Source organism: Protopterus annectens, chromosome 1.part1 (genome assembly GCF_019279795.1).
Source record: "Protopterus annectens isolate FY-2018-M chromosome 1.part1, PAN1.0, whole genome shotgun sequence".
Classification (NCBI taxonomy): domain Eukaryota; kingdom Metazoa; phylum Chordata; order Ceratodontiformes; family Protopteridae; genus Protopterus; species Protopterus annectens.
In genome coordinates this window covers 308,600,456-308,613,705 of record NC_056726.1, presented here as the reverse complement: position 1 = coordinate 308,613,705, position 13,250 = coordinate 308,600,456, and the positions used below count along the sequence as shown (strand labels likewise).

Sequence of the window (13,250 nt, the reverse complement as noted above, 5' to 3'; positions counted from 1 at the left end):
TAGCATAATGGGGGAACTGCACTTCTGAGTGTGCCATCCTATAGACGAGACATTACAGAGAGGCTCCATCTGCCTTACGTTAGTGATAGTTCAAATGGATGCAAAAGATCCCACAGTTAAAATGAAAAGCAGAGTGAACTACTACTGTGCCCTGGCAAAATTTCTGCTAGAAAGTACGAGTACCACTGCAGGTCTCCTCTGACGACAGGCAATTAGCTTCCTGACACCAACCCAGTCAACAAAGTGTAAATAAAAGCATTATATTGTTCATACTCAAAAAAAAAAAAAAAAAAAGGGACAGTACATCTTGTGTAAATCCTCATACAGTACATCTTCTGTCCCCTGCCCATCTCCCTCTTCCATGTGAAGACAGACAAGTTCTTCATCCATCCATAAATATTCTCTCCCCATTTTTACCCATGGTATCAAGGTGTCACTTCACCAATGACAATCTAGAGCTACGGTTTACACCACCAGGTGGCAAGCCTTGGTGTTTCTTCCATACTACACACACACAAATTTAGTATCTCCATTCTACCTACTGCATGATTTGGAATGTAGTAGGAAACCCGAGCACCCAGAGGAAACCCACACAAAACACATGGAGGACATGCAGACTGCAAGGAAGGCAGGTTGAATCGGAGAACCTCTTGCTGTGAGACCACAAGGACTATCAGCTGTGCCAATGTGCTGCCCAAAGACAAGAGGTTTTTCATGATAGCTCAGTTCTGATTAAAATTACTTGAGATTACCTTTTTTTTCCTACGTTACAAAACTATGCTCCGCCTTTATTCTTGGAGTTTGGTATAAAGGCAAACAGTGATATTTCACAAACCTTCTCTCTTCCTTGCAGCCATTTATAAAACTCAGTTATTATGCTTTACTTCCCCTCTGACCAAAAACAGGTACTGCTTTTCTCCCTCAGACCTTCTTTAATACAGTCTTCTACACATCTCCTCAAAACAGTAGGAAAAAATACCTCCATAACATTGTCTTCCCCTCCCTTGCCACAGGGGAAGCACACTGTGGTATACTCATTTTTGTTCAGTTATTTGCCACAACCCCTCTGCTTTCTGGACATTTTGAGACTGTTACACAAAGTATACTGCTATTTGGATTCTTCAACCTGTAGTCAAGATACTCCAAAACTGCTATCAACCCTCATGTTGCAAATTGAGAGTAGTGACTAGCCTTTATTTGTGATGATAGTTCACAGCCAATCAAATCCTTGTCTGGTGCTTTCACAAAGCCAAGGAGTCTTTCAAACACATTTTCTATTTGATAAGTTGACACCATTCCTTGAGTGGAGCCCCTCTACTGTGGGAATACTCATTCAAGGCTAGGGCTATTGAACTCCCCAGAGGATCCTACTCACTTCTAAACCTACAGTTTTCAATGTAGTTCTCCTGCATCCTTAAGAATGAATAAATCCAATTTCCTAATCATGGTGTAAAGCAAAGCACAAACCAACAAGACACCAAAACTCAGTGTAAAAATATAGGCATAACACCAACACTTTTGTCCAATAATATCCACCAGACAACTTCTGAATGAATAAAACCATTAGAAACCTTCCTTGCAAAACAAATTCACCATGTTCTTAAAAAAAAAAAATCACAAGATCATTAAAATATTCCTTAAAGATAAATCATCACATGATCAGACAAAAGCATAGTACATATAATGAAGGCAAAAGATACAAGAAATACTCCCAATACTTTCGAACTTCCAGTAACTCACTCTTTCCTCATCTCTAATCAAAAACAGCAGCACAAGTCAAACGTATCCCTACTGCTTTTCTCCAAAAACTGCACAGTGAACACACTCATTCCTTATATAGGCATGTTTTTATGTCGCCAACTTTGCTCCAACCACACAGAATGACCTTTCAAATTGTGAAAAATAAATTAATTTTAAACACACTCAGAACTGCAATTAGCTCATGTGGCATCCTGAGTAAATCCCCATCCTAGTTGTGGCTCTGAATAAACTAAAACCCTTGGAAATAGGAACCTGGCTGGATCAAACCCTACACTTCTACCATAAAACCCATTTTTTAACCAAAAAAGTAAAGGATCTCCAAAGCCCCTTCCCAGAAAAGCATTGCATCTACTGTAATGGGCTTGTGCTAGCACAACTCTTAATTAGTCTCATCAGTCATAGCCAATACAAAGAATCTGGACTCTTTGCAGACCATAGCTACCAACATGTATGTGTTTTTACTCTAGGCTCAAAAGATGTTGTAATGTCCTTACAAAAGCAAAATTGATACTGGTACAAAGATGCACTCTAGTTCTAGCATCCCTCATTTATAAAATGACTGAACCTGGAGACCTTCCCTTTTTGCCATCATATTAATATGTCTAACAAGTCAATTACATGAATCCCCCCTCCCTCCTTACACCATGAAATAAACTGAATAGTACTGACCACAGTTTGACAAAGGCTTCCTATACAATGCATGGGAATGCCTTCCACTGAAATCTGTTCAATTTCCCAATCCATTATAAAGAAATACTTAGTTGCCTCCTGCAGTCACTTGCAAGTGCTAGGAGAGAGTAAGCATAACCTGAATTATATATTCTTTCCATCACCATCCACATACCAATATTGTTCTTGCTTCTTAAATCCATCAAGACTTCACTCCTATTCCTCCCAGCCTTCATTTACCTTAACACTGACCAATCTTTATTTTTACCTACCTCCTAACCTGTCTTTCTGCACATGTTAATAGTGCATATTACTGTGTGCTTAAGAAAGAGGCATTCAAAAAATAAAATTAGTGCTCGTTTGGTCATAGCAACCTATTAAAAGAAATAAACTGTTCTATACACCGCACGCCATTACCTTCGTTTATTGTACCTTTCTGAGCTGAACCTGAAAAAGGCCTGGTTGGATCAGCATTCTCAGTTAAAAATCAAAACATGTATGTGTGAGGTTTCATTATAGAGCCGCAAGGGTACATCATTTTACTGGACAGCAGGCACCACTGCAAGTCAAAAACTGGAGTTAAAACGCAGTGTTTTAACCATCACAGGCAATGCTACTAAACATGAGGGACCAAAGCTGTCCAGACACAGTTAAGCTACTACCAGAAAAGAAAGGTAACATTTAGCTTTTCAGCTGCATTTCTTTCATGTACATATTAAAATCAAAGGACTTTTTTCAAATGGGAATTCCAAGTAATTATTTCCATTCCATTACACAGCCTCTGAAGAGTGCATCTCAAAGTGTACACAAGTTGCATTAGTCAGTGGAGCCAATTTGGTTGTTTTTAACTTTACCTGAAATAAATTACATAAACAGTAAAAGCAAAGGCCTACTGTACCATGCCATGATAAAATATAAAACTAGAGAATCAAGCAAGTTTAAAGTATGTGTATCCAAAGTTTAACTATGAAAAATATTTTGCTAATCTTCAGCACAGTAGGGATGTCAGAAATGTTTCTAAATGTTGTACCTTACACACATGTATGCAAGATGCGTGTGGTGTGTATACACATACATTTCATTTTTATAAAACAAACAAATCATGAAGAAATGCATGTCACATTGTACAAAACTCCAAAGCAGAACTTGTGCAAAACAGCTACTGACACGTTGCATTTAAGTTTGCTGAATGAAGAGCTTTATTTATGGCAGTATAAGCCTCATCCCTTATGCATTGAGTCATGCCTCCGACTGTCCCTTACAGATCTCAAAAAAATCACATGATTTCTGACTCACTAACCATTCAACAAGTGTAACATCAGAACACACAGTCATAACACAGAGGTCTGTCATGTAACCAAATAGCATTAAATAAAAAACACAAGCAGGGTTGGCACCTGTTCATCTCCAAAGACTGTATTAAAAACAGGAATACTAGGAACAAGTAGTGTGAACAATTAAAAGTCTTGCACATAAAAGGAAATAATGAAGCACACACGGGTCACAAATCACAAGTAGCTATACTAAAACAACAGTGTGTGTTGCAATGGTGCGATATACTTCACACATATCTTTAAACTTCTTTGCTCAAGGGATCAAGGGATCAGATCCAAAATAATGAGAAGGGAGTGGGGTGTTTTTATTTTTTTTTTTATTTTATTTATTTATTTTTTTTTACACACACGTGCCTAAAAAATTTAATAGAACAAGCTTTGCATCATCATACCACTCAACTGTCCAAATTTGTGCCTCAGATTTTTAGTTTGTTCCTCATACAATTTGTGGTTTTCTGGTAAATCACCAGGTGACATGCATTTGATTTTCAGGCTTAATATCCTTCAAAAATCCATGGTAATACAAATCCTATTATTCTAACAATGTTAGAACTTCATAAGAGCAATATTTAAAAGTTGTCCACAGTTTTGGGCCCCTGTCCAGACTTCTTGGAAGAGAGTTATGATCAACATACAGTGTTTGAAGTCCAAGTATGAAACTCTTGGCATCACTAGACTATATTATAGCAACATTTACCAGAAAGTCAGAATTAAGTGGATTTTATAAAGAAGGTATTGAATGAACAATGACACAGAATACAAGGAGGAACTTAGTAATACACCACCTTAAAAAAACTGTCAGTCATGAATTTGTGCAGTATAATGTTCAGTAGTGGTGGGCAAGGTTCTGATACATCACTTTCAACAACAGTAGCCAGCAGAGGGGAGCTGTTAGCCTGGGACAAGTCTAACAGCCATTAGACACAAACAGATACTTTACAAGAGCTGACCCCGAAAAGGGGACTGTGCTTCTGGATCCAATATGTACCAAATGAAACAAAACTTAAGATGTTGTACACATAAGGAGAATACGTGGGATTCTGCGACTCCAACAAGAAGGCTCAAAGTGCAGTAGGTTCACAGGTGTATACTAGGACAATGACCACCAGGACCTTTAAAAGCTTAGTTGCACAACTCAAGTGTGACCCACAAATTTGACTTATAAGGAGTAATTTACTGACTGCCTCAGTCCAGAAACATAGGAGCCAAACCAGTGTTGAATTTCCAATGATCAGAGTTATGCAAGAATAAAGGATGGGGAGGAACTCTACTCCACATAATGGGAAGCCTGTTTCAGACAATGGGAATTCTCTGAGAAACATACCAAATCTCTCCAAAAGGTCTCATTTATGTTGCAAGCAAAATGTAGGTTGCTTATTTTGCCGATATACAGAAGATTCATCAAAACAAGGTCCAGGGATGCCTTGTATGCCAGGCAAAGATCACCTTGCAGAAATCTATACGATACAGAAGTAGAGACAGGGCTTTGAGGTGATCAGCATAAAACATTGTGTTTACTCCCTATATTTTTTGGGAAGAAAATTTGTGGAAATTCCAGTTGCTGCACGAGTCTGGTCAGATACACACCAAAGGTTGCATTATACTCCGATGGTCCTAATGAGTACTAAGTATGGACCACTCTGGACCTAGATTCCATGCCTTTGCTTATAAGGATTTTCTTACTACCTTGGACACATGTACAGGTAGGAACCCGGTCTTTGACCAAGTTCCCTGATCCCTCACTAGTGCAATCAACATTTAAGAGCGTTTTACTGATGAGGTAGTTACCCAGAGTGGCAGACTTTCCAAACGGTAATGCAATGCATTTATTGGTACTGAGTTTTAAGCCATGGCTGTGGCACTAAGCATTGGTATTAGACCTTCCTGAAGAGAGTGTTCTCAACTTGGGGGGATGCAATGATTGCTCTAAAAAAAAAAAAAAAAAGCCTAGCACAGAACCCTGGGGGCATACCTCTCAACTGTACAGATTTTTGCAGAATGTCCAGATTTCCCCTCATATTTTTGTTATAAAAATGTGGTTTTCTAGCAAGTCATTGTCAAATAATTGAAGATTTAAGTCAGAAAATGACTGAGTTTCAGACTTCATACCCTTCAGAAAATTCATGCCAATACAAAACCTGTTATTCTATTCACTTTCTCAGTTTGAAAGAGCAATATTTAAATATTGTACCTGTTTTGGGGCCTTTGTCCATCCCACTAATTTATGGCTTTGTCCAGATTTCTTGCTGTAAGCAGTATGCCTGGGGAACTCCACTGATGACCGGTCTTTGTAGAGGTAGTCTCACAGATTCTAACCAATTGTGGCATCACCCTATGTGATGGTAATACACTGCTCAGTGCTAGGCTCATACTGGAGACAGTGTGAAAGCTCCGTAATGTCTCTCTTCATATAGTCTAGGGAGGTACATGATACATCAAGCCATTTACACCTACATGGACTATGATAGACTCCTTGTTGGTACCTGTGGTATAATGACTTGAGAGATTTGTTAGGGAGTCATTAGTATATCTTACAATTTAAGTCCCCTCTCACAATCAAGTCCCCTCTGAAGAGTGAGTCCCCCAATTAGGGAAACCACCGTAAAAAACTTCTCCAAAGCCAACTTCACACTTAGTTTGACACCCATGCAGACAGAAAATAGAGGTGCGACTGCTGAATCCTACACAAATGCACTTTATAAGCACTTACATGAGTGCATGGATCATGCTATCCCTAATAGAACCAAGATGCTATCCTCCAAAAAAAAGGAAGCCAATCTGGTGGTCCTCTGCCATAAACAAACTCTACAACAGAAGAAACTGTTGCAAAGAGAGTAAAATCCCATGACTGGAGGAACTCCCTGGTCAACCTCAGTAAGAAGCTGAGATCCCTCATAAAATCCTCTAAAGCTAGTTATGAAAAGAAAATTGCCACTGGCTCTAAAGACAATCACAAAGCATTCTATAGCCATGTCAAGAATCTCAATGGCAGCACTCGGATCTGCTCTGAGTTACAGCACAATGGCACTAAATATACAGAACCAACTGATATTGCCAACATCCTGGCAGATAGGTTCAGTGCTAACTTTACCAGGTTCAGTGCCAACTTACCCCCCCCTCCTAGAGGGCCCATCTCTATACTGGAAGAATGCAAAGTTTCTGTAATCACAGCTGTATAGGTAAAAAAAAAAAAAAAAAAAAAAAAAACAACTCTCCAAAGCCAAGAACACAGCATCCATGGGACCTGACAACATCCCAGGCTGCGTTCTACACAAACTACAGAATGAACTGGCACCCTACCTAAGTACTATGTTCAGTCATAGCCTCACCTCAGACTTTGTGCCCACTGAATGGTGCACCGCAATGGTTATCCCACTTCACAAAGGCAGAGCCACGATGATCTCTGGGAACTACCGCCTCATTAGCCTGACGAGCCTGGTCTGCAAGGTCATGTAACATATCATCATGGAACTCCTAAACAAAGACATTGGTAATCTCCAAACTCTGGGCCCTACCCAGTTCGGATTTGTAAAAGGCAGATCATGCCTCCTAAACCTGATGGACTTCTTTGAAGCAGTCACCAAAGCCATAGATGAGAGTAAGGTGGTTCACACAGCTTATCTAGATTTTGCCAAAGCTTTCAACACCATCTTCCACTCTGGAATTATTGATAAGCTCACTAAACTACGTATAAATCCCTATGTCACAAGATGGGTTGCCAACTGGCTCATGGACAGAACCCACACTGTGAAAGTAGCAGACTCCAAATCCGACCTGAGACCAGTGACAAGTGGAGTACCACAGGGTTCAGTCCTGGGTCCTGTCCTGTTTGGTATCTACTTCTCTGAAGTACAGGCTAACACAATGTCTTTGGCTAACAAAGTTTGCAGATGACCGAAAACTAGGAGCCATAATCGAAACTCCTAACGATGTGGACATGCTACAAAAGGCCCTCACTGAGACAGATGCCTGGTGTCAAAGCCATGGCCTGAAGCTCAAAGCCAAAAGGTGTATTGTCATCCCCTTTGGTAAAAACTCTGTACCCATGAACTACCACATAGCTGGTAGTCCAAATGCGATGAGACCTTGGGACACGTGGACAGTAGTCTCTCCTTTGATAATCACATCACCACAGTGGTCAGGAAATCCTTCTACATGGCTCACCTCATCACAAAAGGTTTCTCATCCCAAAAAAAAAAAAAAAAAAAAAAAAAAAAAAAAAAAAAAATATATATAAAATTGTTCCCCTCTACTCATCACTCATTAGACCCATTATAGAGTACAATGCCCCTTTTGGTATGTACCTCACAAGACATCTACAACAACTGGAAAGGCCACAAAAATACCTCACAAAGAGGATTACTGGCCTCAAACAGATGCCCTACGCAGACAGTCTCAAAAAACTCCAGCTTTACTCCGTCGCATATCACCTACTCAGAGGCGATCTCTGCCTAACATACAGAGCTATGTCAAACCCAGAGCTGTTGGACATGCTCCACTTAAAGAAATCCCAATCCCTCTGAGCTACATGCTGTAGGGACCTAAACCTTGTCACCACAATAAACAGAACATGCTGGAGGGATAGAATCCTGTCCCAGAGACTTCTCATACTCTGGAACAGACTACCTATCTATGTCAGACAGAGCTCCCCATTAGCACTGTTCAAGAAAAATCTTGATTGGATAGGAGATAGGAAATTCTCCCCGGGGATCACTTCTGTGGCTCTGCTCGACAGGGGCACAGGAAAATAATTTTCTTGGGTGGTGAAAGCCTGGGTACATTTTTGGCTAGGCTTATATAGGCCCTAGGGCCAATAGCCTAGTACCTACCTATGAACCCAAGTGTGTTTGTGCCAGGTGAGAAAGGTAGCATGCTTGGTGTTGAGTGTTTTTTTTGTGTGCCTTTGGGCTTGCTGAGGCATAGCTCTGACAGCAGGTGGTCTAAGTAATCTTTGTAGTAGTGCCTCAGCATACGTTAGCCTGTGTGGTTTTGACAACCTGATGTGGACTTGTTATTGTGCAAACAAACCTCTTGCATACTATCTCTAATTGTTAAGGATTAAATTGGTTGTCCGTAAACATGACACAGTTGCCTTAAGATATCCATATCCACCAAGCTAGCTACAAAGAGGTTAGGTGACTGCATATCCATAATGCCCATTCCTTTGATTTGTGAGCTACAGGGGGGGTGGTGTATTGGGGTTAGATGTTTAAGTGTGCCTTGTTTGTGCAGACTAATAAGGTACTTTATTGAGGGCAGCTCATGCTGAACAGTACTACAGTCTACTAACTTTGTTTACAGAATATTGAAGTCTACTAAATCTGTAGGTATGGTCACTCAAAACCCAGATAGTTGCTCTAAGCTTGTTGGTGCACAAGGTATTTTCACTATGTTGCTGCTTTACAGGTTACAGTTTTACGGACCTTTCTACAGAGAAAATTAGTTTCTAGTTGTTTCCTGCCACACTGGGCACGGTTAACCCACATAAACATGTAAAATTTATAGCAGCACAAAAAAAGCCACAGAAAACTAAATAAGTAATGGCGACCTGATGCAAACACAGTAGGAGATCCCCACAAGTGCAATGCTAACACAAACCACTTCAACAAGCTGGAAATCCCTTGCTGAAGGCAATTAATTTCATGACAGTAAGTGCAAGGAAGAATATTTTTTTAAACCAATGCATGCATGCAAACAAAAGCAAATCACTCAAAATAATTCAAGTGGGGTTTAGCAAAGTTTAAGCCACACAAGTTAACGTGTGTTCATCTTATTATATAAATATTTTGCTCATTTGCTAAATCAGGAAAGCCAAAGACAAAATGGCTTTTTTCAGGGACAGTCTGCAAGCACTGTACACAAGTAAAGGATGAGAGAGCCAAAGAGATGACAACAGGAAGAAGTCATTAAGCAACAAATAACGTTAACCTATAGTGCTAGCTGAGTGCACCAACAAGAGAACAACAGGATGAAACTAATTTAACAACCAATAATCTAGTGCTGTACTGGCATATTATACAATAAGATTACACTTACTGTAGGTATATGAAGAAAGGGACAGGTTATGGGTGTATTAGAGAAATTGTAAAATAATGAGGCCTTAATTAAAAATATTTTATTTATTTTTTACATTTGTTAACCAGGCTAGTTTAACTGGATATATTTCCATTTTCAGTAGAGGCCCGGGGAGAAAGGCTCTGAAAGTAGCACACAGAATTTATAAACAATATTTACACAGTGTAAAGAAAAATAAAAAAATATGAACATAATAAAAAGTAGTATTACACTAAACAGTGTCAGACAGTATACGACTAGAGAATATATTCTTTTTTGCAGGATAAAGACATTGAACTAGGAGGCCCTAAAGAGGACTTGTTTTCTGACCAACACTGCACAATTTACAAAGTTCATGAGCTCCCTGCTGTTTTATAAGTTTTTGTAGTTTACATATGGCTGGTTAAAAGATCCTCCTTGTGTACTGAGTTTATTTGGATTTATTGTTAACTGCTGTATCACAAGCCCAAAAAGCAGCTTTTATTACTTATTCTTACATTTGTTGACTAGGATAGCCCAGATAGAAAGATCCAAGTCAGCAAACTGTCCCTACAGCAAAAAATATTATGCTGATATAATAATGAAATACAGCAAGTAATTTGCCCTTTATCACCACTTACGCAAACTATTTGCAAGGGTCCTGTTCATTGAGTACCAAGGTACTTCACTGTATTATAAACATTAGCTCCAATGAGTCTATATATGAATTTTTTTTAAAACTCTAACCAAACAAAATAAAAAAAAAAAAAAAAAAAAAACACCCAACTGAACATCTAAACTAGGAAGAAGGCAGCAATTACATGGAAATACTTGCAATAAGGGCATTTTTGTGAAGGTATTATGAGCAGTACATAAACTGGAATATGTGCTCACCTGTAATTTAACCTCTTCAATGACACCAATATGTTTATAGCTAAATCTCTTGAAACTCTGATAAAAAGTGTGACTAATTTTCAGTGTTCCACAGCCCCTTTGGGAAAGCTGTTCCCTTCATCTGCCATAATTCTACAGAAATTTTTTCCTTCCATCTTCAGTAATGTAGATTCTCTGAGTGTACTAGTTGTAACTGCTAGGTGTTGTAAAAAAAAAAAAAACTGCTACCAGCTTTAAATACTCTCTCAAAGCCCATCTGGCTAATAACACAGAAATGCTGCTTAGCTGCACTAAACACAAAACTTTTGAGGCTGTTGTATATACTATACAGGTCTCTTCTGCCTGTTCTATGCATACATTCCTAGCTGTGAAGATGTGTGACAGCACTTCAGCTACCCCTCCTTCCCTCTATGGTGCATGTTTGTGCATAAACTATTTATTACAATTGTTTCTTTCAGGAAGTCACAAAAGTATCATCGATTGTTTTACTGCATATAATGTTGCATCAAAAACTTATTTTAGTCTAGACAGGATAGTTTGTCAGTAGACCAAAACGGAAAAAAAAAATCACTATAGCACGTCAGGCCATCATGTATACCTTTAGGTTAAAGTTTTTTTGTAAGCTATGATCAAAGCAAACGTGTCCATTATCTTTAAACCAAGCATGTGAACAGCAGCTGTGAAAAATGAATAGTATTAAAATACCCTTTAAGCATACGAAACCTGATACTTCACACCACCACAAAAGACATGCAGTAAATGGGAGGTGTAGGTGGATTTCCCATCCTGCTGCTCCATATGTTACCTTGCAATGTCTTCACTAATGTTGGATAACCCATCCGATCGGTGTTCAACACCACATTGGACTTCTGTTTCATGTTCCCAGTTATTTCAAAAGCCATTTCACATTATTTGTACTAGGGATATGGAAAGTTAGTGAAACATGAACTTTATAAAAATGTGCCTAGCAAAATATCAAATTACTTTACTCGTAAGGAAACACACTATTAGCAATACAGTTACATTAAAACTCAAAGTACATAGAATTTCTCAAAGATGGAGTTTGTCTATGGATTAATTTCACAACATCAAAATAAAAGCTACAAAGCTCATTTGGGCCTGCACACGATAGTAATTAATTAATGTTGCTTAAAAACTGTATACCATTGTAAAGAAATCAACATTAGAAAGATATATATGCCAAAATACTTGTGTAAAACAAAACACCCGTACAGGTCACCCAAACACAGAAAAGTAGGGGTGGAGGAACAGGAACAAAACAAGATGTGAAAGTTAAGAAAGATTAAAAATCTTTACCATGCAAACACTGAAACAGGAGCCAGAGTGCTTCCTTTACACGGAAACAACTGCTTGAGTACGTAACTTAGCACTAAAACACCTCCAACACATACTTAAAAGCAGGTTTAAATCTTTTAAACATATGGACTTCTATAACTAAACCACAACCATTGAAACATTCGCAGGAGTGTTCGGTTTAGTCCTAGTGTGAAACATTCATTTTTAACAAGAATCTTATAAGCCGCAAGCAAACCATTTATGTTCATTGTGATGAGGTACACTTGAGAGATATGCCTTACACTCCTCCAGGCTCGATAGATGGTAGCTATTTTTATACCTTCAGCAGTCTCGTCCCCACTTAACTACTCATGAAAGTGGTCAAGCACATTACCGTTTAACAGGTAAAAAGGTAATATTGAACAGGATACCAAAAGCTCACTACAGCCATTCAGTCTACACTTTAACTAAAGCAGGAGGACTGGCTGCAAGTATAACATTTTCAATTAAGGAAACAACAGAACTTAAAATTTCCTCTTACCTGTTTCCAAAGATTACCCCACACCAGCAGTATAGTTTTTCTCCTTTAAGTCAGTTTTAAAGACTCACAGAGCTCCATGTTTGTCAAAGTGCTGTATATCTCCCTGCTGTCTTCTTTCCTTTCCTGTAATGGCTCCCTTGCAGTACCAGACCTGCCAAACTAGTTAATCAACTTTCTCAAGCTTCAAATCCTGTGTACTGTGTAGTAAGAAATACAGAGCAAAACACTCAAAACTTGTAATGTTCTTTCTCTCTTTTAACTCCCCGAATATTGGGGGAAAAAAAAGGCTGACTACTAACACACAATCATGTGACTCCAGGTACATAGCAGGCAGGTTATAATAGCAGCATCCAGTCATGGGCTAAGGTGTTGCAAACAACCACTGCCTTAATCTGACCCTTCCCCCATTTCACTCATTGCCTGCCTACTGATTTGAATTGTGATGTGTTACAGGACATAAAGAATGGAAGAACCTGGGCCTTTATGCAAAGTTATGTTAAAAAGAGCAGTGTAGCACTTAGAAATGAAGGAACCCTATAGACAGCTGTTTTCTTGTGACGCCAAAATATATGTTGCTCTCGAGAATTCTAAACAGCTCTTTAAAAACATGCATTGCTTTTCACATAAAGCAGCTGGCTGATTAACGTATCAATCAGGGAATAGGAGTCACTCTGGTTTAGACAGGTTTATGTAGCTACTCTAGGCATAGTTTGTGATGTAAA

The 13,250-nt window shown here is 38.9% G+C and overlaps 1 protein-coding gene across 1 annotated transcript in view; it reads right to left on the bottom strand.

Moving 5' to 3' along the window:
- ATP8B1 (ATPase phospholipid transporting 8B1) overlaps window positions 1–12,920 on the bottom strand; it is a 1,573,644-nt gene extending 1,560,724 nt beyond the window's left edge. The window contains exon 1 of the mRNA XM_044074782.1: window positions 12,529–12,920. The gene's annotated coding sequence lies outside the window, so the exon portion shown is untranslated. The remainder of the gene's footprint in view (window positions 1–12,528) is intronic.
- Between the last annotated feature and the right edge of the window lie 330 nt (window positions 12,921–13,250).